The sequence below is a fragment of the Microtus ochrogaster genome, chromosome 15 (assembly GCF_000317375.1).
Source record: "Microtus ochrogaster isolate Prairie Vole_2 chromosome 15, MicOch1.0, whole genome shotgun sequence".
Taxonomy (NCBI): domain Eukaryota; kingdom Metazoa; phylum Chordata; class Mammalia; order Rodentia; family Cricetidae; genus Microtus; species Microtus ochrogaster.
Window position 1 is genome coordinate 29793967 of NC_022017.1, and position 14036 is coordinate 29808002.

Sequence of the window (14036 nt, forward strand, 5' to 3'; positions counted from 1 at the left end):
GTCAAGGGCTGTACCCAGCCGTACCCAGTGCTCTTTCAGGCTGGTGCCTCTTGGTTTTGCATGTACAGGAATGGGCTACCAGTGCAGAGGAGGAACCGTTAGCCTGGACTGGATTTGTGGGTTCAGAATCCCCTGTGCTATCAGCCCTCTTCAAGTGTCTCCAAGAACACTGCAGAGAGCATGCTGGGTGGTGTGAGTAAGTACCTACTCCAGGGGTGGAGTGGGCCAGCATGACTGGCCTCAGGTCTTTGAGGTAAGCATTTTCTAGATGGCCCGGGCAGAAGCAGAAACGTGTTGGTATTACATTAGCTCTGGAGTTGGGACAGCATAAGGGTGAGGGCAGGGGAAGTTGGGGGGGGGGGGGACTCGGGCTGAACTCCAAGTTCATCCAAAACCTAGAGCAGGCTAATTCATTCCTCTAGTTATAGGTTGCTAATCCATTATATGAATAGGGCCAGAGGGAGTTATGGGCTGAATTTTTGTGACTCCACAGTTCGAATGTTGAAGTGGCTGTATTCTGAGAAGGGGCCTCTGGGGAAGCAAAGAGGTTAAATGAGGTCCTGGGGCAGGGGTTGATCTGATAGATGAGCGTCCTTAAGAAGATCTCCTTGGTAACACTCTTCACATACCCCATTCAGGCAAGAGGACGATCTCTCAAGAACACAGGAAGCAGGCTCTGCTGGGAGCTTCAGAAGAGTTGCAGCCTGCAGTCCACTCAACACCCAACCAGCCAGGAGAAGGAAGTCTGTGTTAAGCTGCCGCCTGTGGGACTGTGCTAACACAGCCAAGTTGACTGCTTCAGAGAAGAGACTGAGAAGGGGCCCCTTTTACCTGAGTGTATGTGTAGGAATGGGAGATGAGGGTCATCTTGAGTGTGCGTGGCCCCCTGGTGTGGATGCTATCTGAATCCCAGGAAATTCCTGCTCCCTAGAGCGAGCCCCAGCATGGGGAAGAGGACCATGGCGTCAACAAGCTGCACATCAACCGGAAGAGACTGCGAGGTCGGTTGAAGAGGAAGTGATGCAGAGAGAGGATGCTTACACATGCTCTGAGCAAACTACTGGTCAAGCTTTCACCAGGGTCCTCCTCTATGGTAAGAGGCCAGAGGGAGTAGGAGTAAAGGAGGTCAGACTTAGGGTGTGTGCCGGCGATGCCAAGCAAGAAGTAGGATGCAGTAGGGCTTCAGGGCATGCTTGGGATCCTGAAGTCCCCAGTTCGCAGGATGTGAGCTGTGCAACTGGGTGAGTTGCGAGCAAGCAAGTGTGCATATGCCTGCACAGTGAGAGGGAGCTGTCAGCTGTCCAGAGAGCTGGAAAAGCTGGACCCGGGGGCTGGGAGCCTCAGCCAGTTGCCATTTATGCCTTGGCAATTGGAGACACCCTTGGTGCCAAAGTCCTACGGCAAAGGGGGAAGAAGCGAGAGTGTTAGCTACCTCCCAGGAGCCTGGCAAACCAGCACCCCTGACCTACAGCAGCTGGGGCAGCTCTTCTGCAGTGTGTACCCTCCTTGTTTGTGTGGGAACATGGGAGGCTTTAAGGGCAGGGATAGAAGGCAGCAAATGCCATCCGGGAGGGACGGGGTATTGGAGTTTGAGAGGATGCACACAAGCCAGGTGAGGAAAGAACTCCTATTTTGTTCCTGGGCAGCTCGGAGCATGGGGCGCAGAGTGTGTGGGATAGCCCTGGTACATCCCAAGTGGCTCAAGTAGCGCCAGCAGCAGAAGTCCAACTCCATCCCTGCACCAGACTTAGAGTTTCTGAAAGATCATTCTGGGCCCAGTTGTGCCCCCATCCTCTTAGCCATGCAGGACTTCCTTATCCATATCCTGCCTAGCCCTGGTCCTTACTTTACAGGCCGACAACACCTGCCCAGAGCACAGGACTCACTTGCAGTTGGCACCCCAGAGACTCCTTTGTAACTAGTCTGTTAGGAAACCACGGCCAAACATTGCGCTTCCTTCAGTAACTCATACGCTTGTTCACTCACTAACCCTGTGAGCAGCATCATGCCTGGTCCTCGTCTGGCCCTGAGCTACAGGGGTACAATCCTTGATGTTATTCCTGTCATCGGGACTGACCTATTGGAACAGACAAAAGCAAGTGTGTCAGAGAGTCTGCTCTATGGGCCAAGGAGGCAAGGCCAGCACCCAGGGAAGTCCAGGAGAGATGCGTAGTAGCAGGTAGTTCTTGGTTCTTGCTCCTTGGAGTGAGCAAGAGAAGAGAGACAGGAAGGCAAGGCAAGGGTCTAGAGGAGGAGCTGGGCTGGAGGGAGGCTGCCAAGGAGCAGCTGTGGGACCTCGGGGCACAGATGTTTGAGTCAAGGTGAGTTGGACCAGGGAGGATACTAAGCCTTGAGGGCACTCTAAGACTCCAAAGCCGGGGCGGGACGTCTGGCCCCTAGCACTTACCCAATGCTCAGCTTCTTTCCCTTCCTCTGCTAGGCTCCTTCCAGGCAGAGGCTGGTTTTCTTTGTTTCTGTATTTGTTGAGAAGAGAGCCAATGAAATTATTTGGCCAGAGTTGTGATTTAGTAAACTATGTTCTCAAAAGGGTTGCCCTGGGTTATGTATGTGGACCCTAGATGTCATCACAGAGTCCGCAAGGAGGACTTCCTCAAAGAGGGAGGAGGCAGGCAGTGTCCAGGGAGATATGGGGAGCAGACATACAGAGGAGAGGCCAAGGAGACAGAAGCAGAGCAGAAACATGGAAGAGGGGGTCAGGGGAGGAAAGGGAGGGGGAGATGGAGGGGAGTAGCTTAGAGAAGAGGTGCAGAGGAGAGCCGCATGGAGAGATCTGCAGAGGAGATAAGAAAGAGATGGAGAGCAGAGGCTGAGCAAGGGGGGTGGAGGAGGTGGAGAGGTTGATAGAGGTTTAGAGCAGAGAGATGCAGCCACAGCCCAAGGCGTGCCAGCAGCATGAGCAGGAGACAGGGCTATGCCCTCCACCTTCTGCAGAGGGAGCGAGGCTGGGCGAACACCTGGAGTCCTGCTTCTGGCTCCAAAAGTGTGAGCATACATCCTGAGGTTTTAGCCATCACTTCATGCTTATTTGTGCCAGCAGCCATGGGAAGCTAGTGCTGCCTTGGAGAGAAAAGGTCGGGGGAAGAAACTGGAAGCCCAAGAGCTGGCTTGGGACCTGCCCTAGATTCCTGATGGCAAAGGAGGGTGACATTGGGGCTCAAGTGCCAGGCAGTGCAAGCAGACCTCGACTGGGGATGGAAAGTCAGAATAGCTTCAGGGATCCCACAATACAAAGGAACTCATAGTTCCACAGGCCCCCTGGTCCAGCCTGGCACCCTGGTGGTCCTGGATCCTAAGTTGAATAGTCAGGAACTTGATAAGACCCTGAGGATTTTGGAGCAGGGACCGAATGTGGCAGAAATCTGAGATTGCAATGGTATAGGCCAGAGGAAAGCACTAACACTCAATTAGCATGCAGACAAGGAAGCTGGTGCAGGGTCTGCTGTCACGTGGTGCCATCTGCTGAGGACCTCAGCCTGCTCCCTTAGCTGGAGACGGTGGTTATGATGTTGTTGGTGGTGTTTGTGATGATGGTGATGGTGCTGCTGATGGTGATGGTGTTGATGATGGTGTTGGAGATGATGATATTGATGGTGGTGATGTTGATAGTTCCAATACCCTGTCTTGCTCAATACTTGGCGCTAGATACTTAGCCCACCAGACCAGCTTCCTCAAACTTTTAACTAGGAAACAGTTTCTTTCTTGGTATCAAGACACACAGTTCCTCCCTTTGGATTGGCTCACTCCAATCTCTCTGGAGTATACATTTGTTTCACTGAAACTTCTGCTTAAACTGTTTGTGACTCTGGTTAAGTTCTTTTCTTGACAGATAACCATCAAGGTGAACACTTTACCTGGTGGTGTCTCTACTTTCAGATTTTTTTTCTCCTCCAATGACTCCAAATCCAAGCACTTACCTTGTCTTGTGATTTAGCTTTAACCCCCTTGTGTTCCCATCTGGGTAGTTTCCAGCCCTCATGGCACACGCCCCTCCCCCCTTAGCCTGTGGCTCATGTAGTTAGTCTCTCTATTAGTTTGTAAATTGCACAGGCCAGCAAGCTCTGATAAAGGAGGCCCATGGAAGTACGACGTGGCTCCACAGGCCTGAAGTTGCAGGTATGTACAGAGATGATTCTGCTCCACCCTGGGAAAGGTCTGTAGGTCCTGGGGCAATCAGAGCCCCTTACTGCTGTCTTCTGCTTCAGACAACCTTTGACCCTCATGAGCCTTACAGATGTTAGCCCTTCCCTCCCTGGTGTGGGAATAACCAGTGATCACAAGCAAGCCCTCACTGTGGACAGTGAGGACAAAAGATGTCTCTAAGCCCTGCTCTCCTTTCCTTCTTACAGAGGAGAAAACTGAGACACAGAGATGCCAGGCAACTGATCTGACCCTATGACAGCAGAAGGTGGAACTGGCTCTCCTACATCCCTGAGACTATTGTGTTGCACACAATAGGTACCCAGTTCCCACGTATGCACTGGCCATGTTGGCTGAGCCTGGGGCAGCAGGGTGGACATGGGCTTCTACCCTTGACCATATGACTTCTCAGGAGCACACGCTTCTATTTGCAGACTGAATCACACACTTTCTCCTTTGTTTGCTCAGATCCTGGACCTCGCTCATGCTAGGAAAGTTGTCCCCTGCTGAGTTGCGTCCCCCCCCAGCCCACGTGGCTTCATTTGAAGCTCTCAGATTTCTCCCATGATTCCATCCTTCATCTGGGAGGAAGCTCAGTGGTAAAACCAAACACTACCCTACCTTCTTCAGTGAGATGCTGGATGGACCAATGTCAAAGTTCGTCTGTGTCATGATAAAGACCAAGGTTGAAATTTCTGTCTTCTGTCTTACTTATTGCTACCGTGTAACTCCTGGGATGGATCAAGGGGCTATACTTTTTCACTGGGGTATTCTCAGAAGGAACAGAATGGAGGGGGAAGAGAGGACAGAGGTGAGGGTACTGACACTTGATGTCCCACAAGGCCATCTTCCAGGGTAGTGTGGCAGTTGACAGTTATGACCTAAACCCTCTCCTTGCTATGCTATGTGTTTTTCCAAAACCCTGAGACAAGAGCAGGTAGCCAGTGTGGGTGCGTGGAGGGCAGAATTGGAGTTAGTTCAGGAGGATATGAGGTGACTCCTCTCGCAGGGAAAATGCTGAGGGGCTGGCGAATCTACAGCCGGCGGGATGCCTTAAGACAGCATCCTCCAGGAGACGGAGAACAGACATGTGTCTAGCTACAAACCGTGGCTCAGCTCTTTTTCCACTGGCCTCAGTGCATACTTCATGGGTGTGGAGGTGACACAGGCATCAGGAAAGCTTGAAAGAAGAATCGGGGATCCAGGAAGCCCTGGGCTGGCTGCACCGTCTAGGGTCATTGTGGTGCATGATCTAAGCCTCCCAAGTGGTCTGGACTGATAGCAGAGTCAGGCTGGCAGGTGCAGGGGACACAAGGTAGGGACCTGTATTGGGAACATCATGAAGATGCCATGGCAGGAAAGAGGCTGGAAGTGGAGCTCTTCAGTAGGAGGGGCACTGGGGGTGGACAGGAGGTGGAAATGGCCCAGGACAGGTGACGCTGACCGCAGGCTATGTGAAGGGTGCAGGCAGGTTTGAAGTTGGTGTCCACAGTGCGCCTGAGATGTGGGTTTGGAGGGTGGAGAGGATAATGAATTGGGCCTTGGCATGAGCTGGGATGGGAACAATTAATCCAGGGAGAGGGAGGGCCTAGCTTGCTGGCTGTACCTGGCAGCTTGCTGAAAAGCTTCTCTAATCGGCTTAGAGATTTATGCAAATCCTGGTGTGGGGCGCTTTGATTGGCTTGTGGGAATTGTCCAGCCACCAGTCCTAATTTTCTCCCAGCACCCTGGCTCTGAGCATGGCTCCCTGATGAGATCCCTCAGCCAGGACAGGATTTTAAACACAATTAGGACCAGAGCCAAAGGAGATTTCCACAGAACAAAGTGCCTAGGGCTGGGCCACCCTGCACCAGCGGCAAGGTGTGTGGGCTGCTCTAGAGGTTACACTGGGAAGTAGGAAAGTGACAGTCTAAGTCTATGGTGCAGACACAGGCAGCCCTGACATCAAGCACACAGGGACCCCTGACCTTGCTCCAGACTGTACTCAGGATCCTCACATAGCCTGAAAGCTGATCCTCCTGAGAGCCTGAGCCCTGATCCTGGGCAAACAGTAATGGGGCCTTTCAAATACCAACTGCTCATGTCCTGAGCTCGGGTGGCCCTGGTCACACACTGAGCCCTGCCTCTGCTTACATGCTGAGTCCTAGTCTTGGTCACACATTGACCTCGAGCCTAGTCATATTCAACCTTCATCCAGGTCACACACCGAGCCCTGACCCTGCTCACTCATGCCCTGGTACACTGGACAGAGGTGAACTACCAACCATTACAAGCTGAGCCCAGTCCCATGAGCAGGGGTGGAGCTGAAGCAGACTCCTGTGTCTGGGCCTGACACATGCTCCAGGCTGAGCCCATGCCTTGTCTCAGGTAGAGTCACAACCCCTAAACAAGAACAGATTCTGGATGCCCAAACCCTCTGCAGTCTTCTGGTTTGGTGACAGGAACCAATAGTGAGCTTATTTTCTCACCTCCGTATAAGTGGGTGAGCCTGAGAGCCCCAGATGTGGCAGCCATGCATTGCACATTCTGTGGGGTTTCTATCTTCCCAGTTAGGCAACGGGGCAGAGGGCAGGCCCTCGTCTACTGTCTACCAAGCATCTTGGTCTTTCTTTCATTGCCTGACCTGGGTGGCTTATGACCAATAGAAGCCGACTGCTCATAGAATGTGAGGCTGGCAGCCAAGGTCTGGAGGCCATAGATGCTGTGTCTGGCCAGGGTTGTTTCCTGGGTAGTGAACCGTGACATCTGTGACATCTCCTACTGTGTCTTCACATTGTGAACAGTGAGGCATGTCTTGGATTTCTTAAGAAGATTTCTCATTTCCCTCAGGAGGGCCCTATCCCTGGGCTCTAGTCACCAGAGGGTCCATCCCTCCGTGAGAATTTGGGGTCACACACACATCCAAAGGACAGCACTAGCCAGCTCCAAAGGTACCTTTTTGTCAACGGATGATGTGGAAAAATTCCAGACCGTAAATGAGCACTGGTAGAACAACACTGGAGAAGGCTGCAGGAAGTGCCGTCTCTGGCCCTTGGTAAAGCATATAGCGGGGAAGTGTGGGGGCGGAGGGGGGGCTCTATCCATCAGCTACCCCTGGCCCGTGTTACATAGAGATGAGGAGGGAGAATGAGCTAGCCCAGGCTCACCACCACCATACATCCTCTCTTGGATCACATCTATCCAGATAGGGCCCATCCTACCTCTGCCTGCCCCATAGCCATCTGTGGCTCCCCAGTGGAGCCAAGATGGAAGTTGCCAAGGTGAGACACTTATTATATCTCAGGATGACTAATTGGTTACAAGAAGAAAGTACTAAAAATGTTTATTTTCTTCCTTCCTTCCTTCCTTCCTTCCTTCCTTCCTTCCTTCCTTCCTTCCTTCCTTTCTTCCTTCCTTCCTTTCCTTCAAAAATTCCAGGAGATATATGCTCTACAGTGTACACTGTGGCGTTAGTACAGGGTTCCCTGCAACCAATGGGCTTTGGGTTGGAATTCCTGGAGCAGGGGGAAAGGGAGGGCTCATTTTACTGATTGGCAGCGAAATCCATGGCTACAGGGCACTGACTAAACCTTCTGCAGTCTCTGGGGGCAGTGGGGACTTTGTCTGGGCTGTTTCATCAGAAACCAGGACTAGGTACTGGTGGTCCTTCATCTATCAGATCCCTAAGAGCTACCAAAAGGAGAAGAGGTGACCTGCAGTGCTTCCTGTCTGGGAAAGCTCTGCAGGCTGAAGGTGACATCCAACAGAGACTGGAGGAGGTGGCAGTGGCACCTGGGAGTGTGAGCCAAACATGGTGGTAGCATTCATATCAGGCAGACGTGTGACACGAGCTCCCAGCAGTCACTCCCACCTGTACACCTGGATTTGTCCCATCTGAGTCGTGACCCCTGATATGGACAAGCTGTTGTCTCAGCGCACACCAGATCCCTTGTCACAGAGGACGGCTTGGTGAAGCAGTGAGGAGACAGGTGGGCCAGCGCAAACTGCAGGCTCATCCTTGTTAGAGAACGAGAGCAGTATATGCACCAGGTGCACAGGGTATGACGGGGTCCAGGTTCCCACACTTGCCCCTGACCTTAATGCTCACCCAGTTGGCTATCAAAATGATGGGAGGGCTTTGTTCAGCATCTCGGGCATCTTGCAGCTGATTCAGGTCATGTGGGCACCTTCTTGCTCACTGACCTGATCACTGCCTCTAACCAGAGCACAGGCACTGGGCCCTCAGCTTGGAACTAAGCCACAAACTGACAGGACCCAGGCATTCACTGCATGGCCCCTTTGAAACCTGTAACAACCCAGGAGCAGGTGTCCTTGGCACGCTCCCGTCACCTACAGGCCTAGGTGCTGGTTCCTCACTGTGTTTCTCTGGGCCCTGGAATGAGATATCTAGGCTTGACTGGGATCTGTGTATGCATGTGTACATGCATGTTTGAGGGCTGGATTTTTCTCATATGTGCTAAATCCCATATGAATTTCCTCATATGAACAAATTCCTTTAAACAACAGGATGCTGGGTGTGGAGAAAAGGGCACAGAAACAGATCTCTGAGGCCCAGGGACACCCTGAGACTTATTGTATGGTTTGAGGGCCTCCTGTCCCTAAACTCTTCTTTCTCTGTTCCCCCAGGACCAGCAGGAGGATGTCGACAAACAAACCCCTTAAAGGTGGATGCTCCCAGAAGCCACATCAGCATCCAGTCCCCGTGCAGCCTTGCTGCCACCCGCTTGGTCCTCAGGTGGCTCTGAGCAGAAGGGAGCCAGTCTGACCTTCAGCATCAGATGGTGCAGTCTCTAAAGGGGTCAGTCACAAGGAGGCCAAGGGCAGGAGCACCAGAGAGAAACCAGGGCCACGAGCTTCAGTTCCAACCCTGGCCCTAGCCTTCCTGGCTGTGTGAGCCAAGTAAGCAAATTAACCTCTCTGAGCCTATTTCCTCAGCTGCAAATTGGGGATAATAGCAGGAACCTGTCCCAGAATAAGGATTACATGCAATAATTCATTTGGCCGAGGGCCTAGCTCCACAATGAAAACCACTGTTATCCTGAAGATGCCCGAAAGGTGGGCAGTGTCTCATCCAAGCCCCTCAGCCTGGTAGGGCCTGGCTGGTTGTCACACAGTCCCTCCACAGTCTGAGGCACACTGGGGCATGGACAGGCGAGTTTGCCCCATTCCCATTGCCACATCTCAGTTAGCAGGCCTTCAGATTTGGTGGGGTTTTTGTTTTTTTGTTTTGGTTTTTTGGTTTTTTGCCACAACTGTTCAAAAACAAACAAACAAAAACAAAACAAAACCTTGTGACCTTGCTGAGGAGGAGGGTGCTCACAACACAATCACCCTAGTCTCTCTGAGCAGCACACACGGAGGTACAGGTGCCTGGCTACCGGGTACAGCATGGCCAAGCAGCCTGGCGGTTTTTATGCCTCTCCCTGATGATGCTTGTTGGGTCATCTTCTAGGAAGACCCTGGAGTCCATGGGCCAGCTGTGTGCCCCAAAGGTGGGGGGGGGCCAGCTGTGTGCCCCAAAGGTGGGGGGGGGCTGTGTCCCCTTCTGCTTTGTTCAGAGGCTGGCACTGCCTTGATGGTGCTCATGCCTGGCCTTAGGCACAGATGCTCAGGCAGTGGGAAAGTGCAGAGGCCTTTGTTTCTAGCCTGAGGGAATCTGCACACTGGCCCCTGAGAGCAGCCCCAGGCACAGGCTTTGTGCTTTGGCCTTCAGAACTGGGGGAGAGGAAGGCCCTAAGGCAGCTCATGACCCAGTAACCTGGAGCCAGGCAGACAACCAGTCCTGACAGCCAGCTGAGGCCTACAGAGTCCTCAGGGCTTTGGGGTGGGACACCAGCCACCAGCCCCCTTCCCACAGACCTTCCCTAGGGCGGGTTTCCCAAATCCAGTTCTGTCACAAAAGAGGCCCAGCCCTGCCACTCCCAGGGTGCTAACATATACTGGATGTGTTCCAGGATCCCAGTAGCTGGCCCGTTTGCAATGGGGGTGAGGGGGGACCGGACAGGAGGTGTCAGCTTCCAGGAAATGGAGGGCAGTCCTAGGGCCCAGAGCCCAGGAGAAACAGAAGCTGCTGGGATGGGACTGCATGCAGGCTGCAGAGACATGGGTGACAGTGGGGTGTTCTCAGAACCTGGTTAGTCCCCAGGCTGGCAGGGGCTACTGGCTCCTCCCAATGGAAGTGAAGTCGTCCTGGGAAGTCCCTGCTCTTCCTTTGGGCCGGTCTTCACCAGAGGAAGTGCTGCAGGCTCCTGGCTAAAGTAGGAAACCCTCTAGGCTAAGATTTAGGGAGAGAAGGTGTGGGAGGGGCCTTCCAAGTATGGCCAGTCTTCACCAGGTTCTCACCTAGCCAGTGCTGCTGCAGAGGACCCCTGCTGGAATCTAGACAGTAGAAATAGGCCTTCTTGAGATAGAACTCCAGGTGAAGAAATGGCCTCTTATGTCACTTTTGGCCTTGGTTTGCAGCAGAGTTGGGTCCAGGTTTCTGGGTGTTGTCCCAGGTACAAGCTGCATCTGGCTATGATGGGACTGTCCCAAATTTAGGAAGGAGCGGGAGAATTGGAGCTGCCTAGTTAGTTAGAGGCAATATGAATGTTTAAGGCCATGGTCATGAGATTCCCTTGGAGCATAGTCAGGAGGCCTGCCTGCAGCTCCCAAATGCCTTGCCCCAGCTGAAGACTCTAAGCCCCAGCTTGCCATCTATGAGGAGCCTAGGGTGGCCAGGGGCAGATGGACCAATCCAGAATTTCATGAGGGATTAGCCTGGGTATGAAGTCAGGTGTGTCTCCCTCCCAATCCCTATTATTCCCCCCCCCCACACCGCCCCAATGAGCCCATGGAAACATCTAGGAGAACAAACGATCAGGAGAAATCCATAGCATGGCCTCCTGCGGGAACTTTATCCAATGGTAGGAGTGATCTGTGAGAATAGCAGTTTGGCAAAAGGCAGAATGGCATTGTCCAGACGGTCTGTCTTCTCGGCCCCTTTGTAAGACGGGGACCTGAAGTCATAGTCCCAGGAAAGGCAAGGATGATAAGCATTCCAGTCCTGTGGTTTAAACTAACCCTGAGATAGTAGCACTGGCATTGTGTCCCGTGTCCTGCATCTGGGGACAGATAAACAACCACACCAGGCCTTAAGAAGGTTACTCAGAGGTAAGGGGCTTCAGGATACGGCTTGGTAAGTGCTGGACCCGCTACCATGGCAGGCACATGGTTACACAGCTCATTCGATGGTGGGAGGCTCTGGCTGCTCTGCTGTGTTTCCATGTGTTCTATGGTCTTTGCTAACCACCATGGAGATGTCAGGGCTGGATGGATACAAGCTGTCCTTGGAGAGCACAGCATTAGGAGCAGACAGCGAAAAGGCAGCAGGGCTGCTGGCCCTGATGCTGGTGACCCCATAACTAGAACTGGCCACTTCTTGTCCTGGAGGAACTTAGAAGCCTGCACCCGCTTAAGAAGTGAAGAAAGGAATGGCCGCTGTGGCACCTAGCTGGTGACAGAAAAGATCAGGCCCCAGTCAGGTGCCCAGCCCTGGGTAAGTGTCTGCTTTTCCCACAGACCAACCAGACAGAGAACATGAGTCGCTGGGAGGCAAGAGTCCCGGGGGTGGGGGGCGGGGAGGGGGAGACTGCAGACCTTTTGGCCTAACTGACTGCCTGACAGCAGCCTTTGTGCCATAAGAGCAAACCCAGCTCCTCTCCACCCCTGGGAACGGCTAAGGAAGCTGCAACCTGAGCTCCATCTGAGTCTCTGCAGTGCAGCAGGAATGCCCTGGAGCCCTGGTCCTTCACCGTTTCCCAGTTGGGAAGATCACCATGGTCTCATGAAGCCTCGGTGTCTGGTAGACAATGCATGAAGACCCTGGGTTACTCACCCTTGGTCCTGTTTGAGCCTTTTCCTGCCCATGTGAGACTCTGTGCATGGGGCCCCACATAGCATCCTTTAGTTGTGTTATATGTGAACTGTCACACAGATATAAGCACAGAGAGTCCATGGGCCATGAACCAGGTAGTTCAAGCCCAGTTCTCCTTCCCCCAGTCTCTTCCACCTTCTCTGACCAGGTGTATTTATTTCGTGAACCCAAGCCACCCTCAACGAAGCCATTTTAACAGCCAGGTTGTCCATATCCCACTATGGGCATCTTTACTTTCCAAGACTCAGACAAGAGAAGCTGAAGAGTCAAAGGTGTTGTGCAAGACTGGGAGAGGCCCCACTGCAAGTGTGCTTGGGTGCAGGGCATGCCCAGTGCTCTGACCCATCTAGAGTTACGTGACCAGAAGAGTCAGGATGGGAAACAGGAAAAGCCAAGTGCTGTGTGACCTCCTGCTGAGCAGGCTGACACAGGCGCAGGGATTCTGAGGTGATAGATGGGCCCAGTGGGTGCTGTCGAGAGTCGCTGGGCTCAAAGGAGCCAGGGGCCTGGGCCAGCATCGCTGAATGGATCTCCAGCCTTGCCAGCTGGGTGGCTTCCATGCCAACCTGGCCTGTTGTCTCTCACAGATGGTCTCTGTGTACAGAGGATGGAGAGACAGCAGGTGATTCGTGTGAGCTGGGTGACAGGGCCCAGCGGCCCTTACAGAGACCATCCCACAATCTCTGGCACCTGAGGCAGAGAGGTGAGTGTGTTCCTGGGACCTCAAGGCCCACTCTGCCCATATGTACTATAGGAGAGTGTCTCAGGGTGTCTCTGCTGCTGCCACCAGACTATTCCAAGCCATTTGTCTCTAACATGCCACCTACTCTGGAAGACTTCACACTGCAGCACATGCCAGCAGTGGCCTAGAAGGAGTGAGTCTTTCTGAATGCGTGCAGGCTTGAGCAGAGCTCAGAGCAGTGATTGGGTAGAGTAGCAAGTACTCCCTTCCCCGTTCATGTTTACCTAGATCCTCCAACTGTGACCTCATGTGGAGAGAGGATCTTGGCAAATGGGATGAGTTAAGCTGGGCTTACAGTGGATTTGGATGAGTCCTAAAGCTAACCAATGTCTGGTGTCTTTACAAAGAGTGTAGAACACAGGGAGACCTTTTGCCCTTGAAAACAGAGGCCTTAGACAGAGCCTGCATCAAACCTCCAGAGGAAGCTACACGAGCCATAGTTCCATCCCCAACACAGACTCCTGGCCTGCCAGGGGAACACACGTCGGCTACATTAGGTTACTGAGTTGTGGGAATTTGTCTGGCCCTTGGAACCTAGCTCAGAGCTAAGGAAGCTCCAAGACACTCCACAGGGAAGCTGGCCCACTTTGTCCATCCGAACTGGCTGAGGTGGGCTGAGTGATGACAAAATAAACCTCTAAAACTTAAAGCCTCAGGAAATGAGTCTCATATCTTTGGGAGTCAGCAGGGTCCTTCATTCACCACAGTATTTGGGGACCACTGCTGGCTCCACGGCCACACGTCTAATATTCTAATTGTTCTAGCTGAAGGAGGAGTTTATTCTCTATGTTCTGTCCTTGCAAGTTAGCATACCCCTCTGTACCCAGTGCACACACCTCCGCACAGCACATGCTGCCCATCACCTGCTACATGGTTCTACTCAACCAAGAGAGGTGTGAAGGCCAGGGGTCTTCTAAAGGTGAGCAACCAAGCACTAATGTCTACTTCAGTCCTAAGAACAAACTACCTCCCTAACCCCAGGACCTTGAAATCTCCAGTCCCTGACATATTGTGTCCAGTACTTTGCTGTGCACAGCTGTGAGAATACATGATGTTAGAACCAGATAACTTGATGTTGAGTCCCAGTTCTGCCACAAAGTGTGCTTCAGCCCATGAGCACTGGGCAAAGGCACTAAAGATTAGAAAGATGGGAAGGTAGAATAGATATGAGTGTATAAGTGTGTGGATAAATGATGGATGGATGGGTGGGTGGATGGATGG

The 14036-nt window shown here is 52.8% G+C and overlaps 1 long non-coding RNA gene across 2 annotated transcripts in view; it reads left to right on the forward strand.

The window, feature by feature from the left end:
- The first annotated feature begins 575 nt into the window (after positions 1–575).
- LOC113456751 overlaps positions 576–14036 on the forward strand; it is a 23641-nt gene continuing 10180 nt past the window's right edge. Inside the window, exons 1-3 of one of the 2 annotated variants that reach the window (XR_003377495.1) lie at positions 576–837; positions 8785–9057; positions 12661–13995. This is a non-coding gene — a long non-coding RNA (uncharacterized LOC113456751). Of the gene's footprint in view, positions 838–8784; positions 9058–12660; positions 13996–14036 lie in introns of those variants that run through there. The other variant, XR_003377496.1, reaches the window with a different exon arrangement.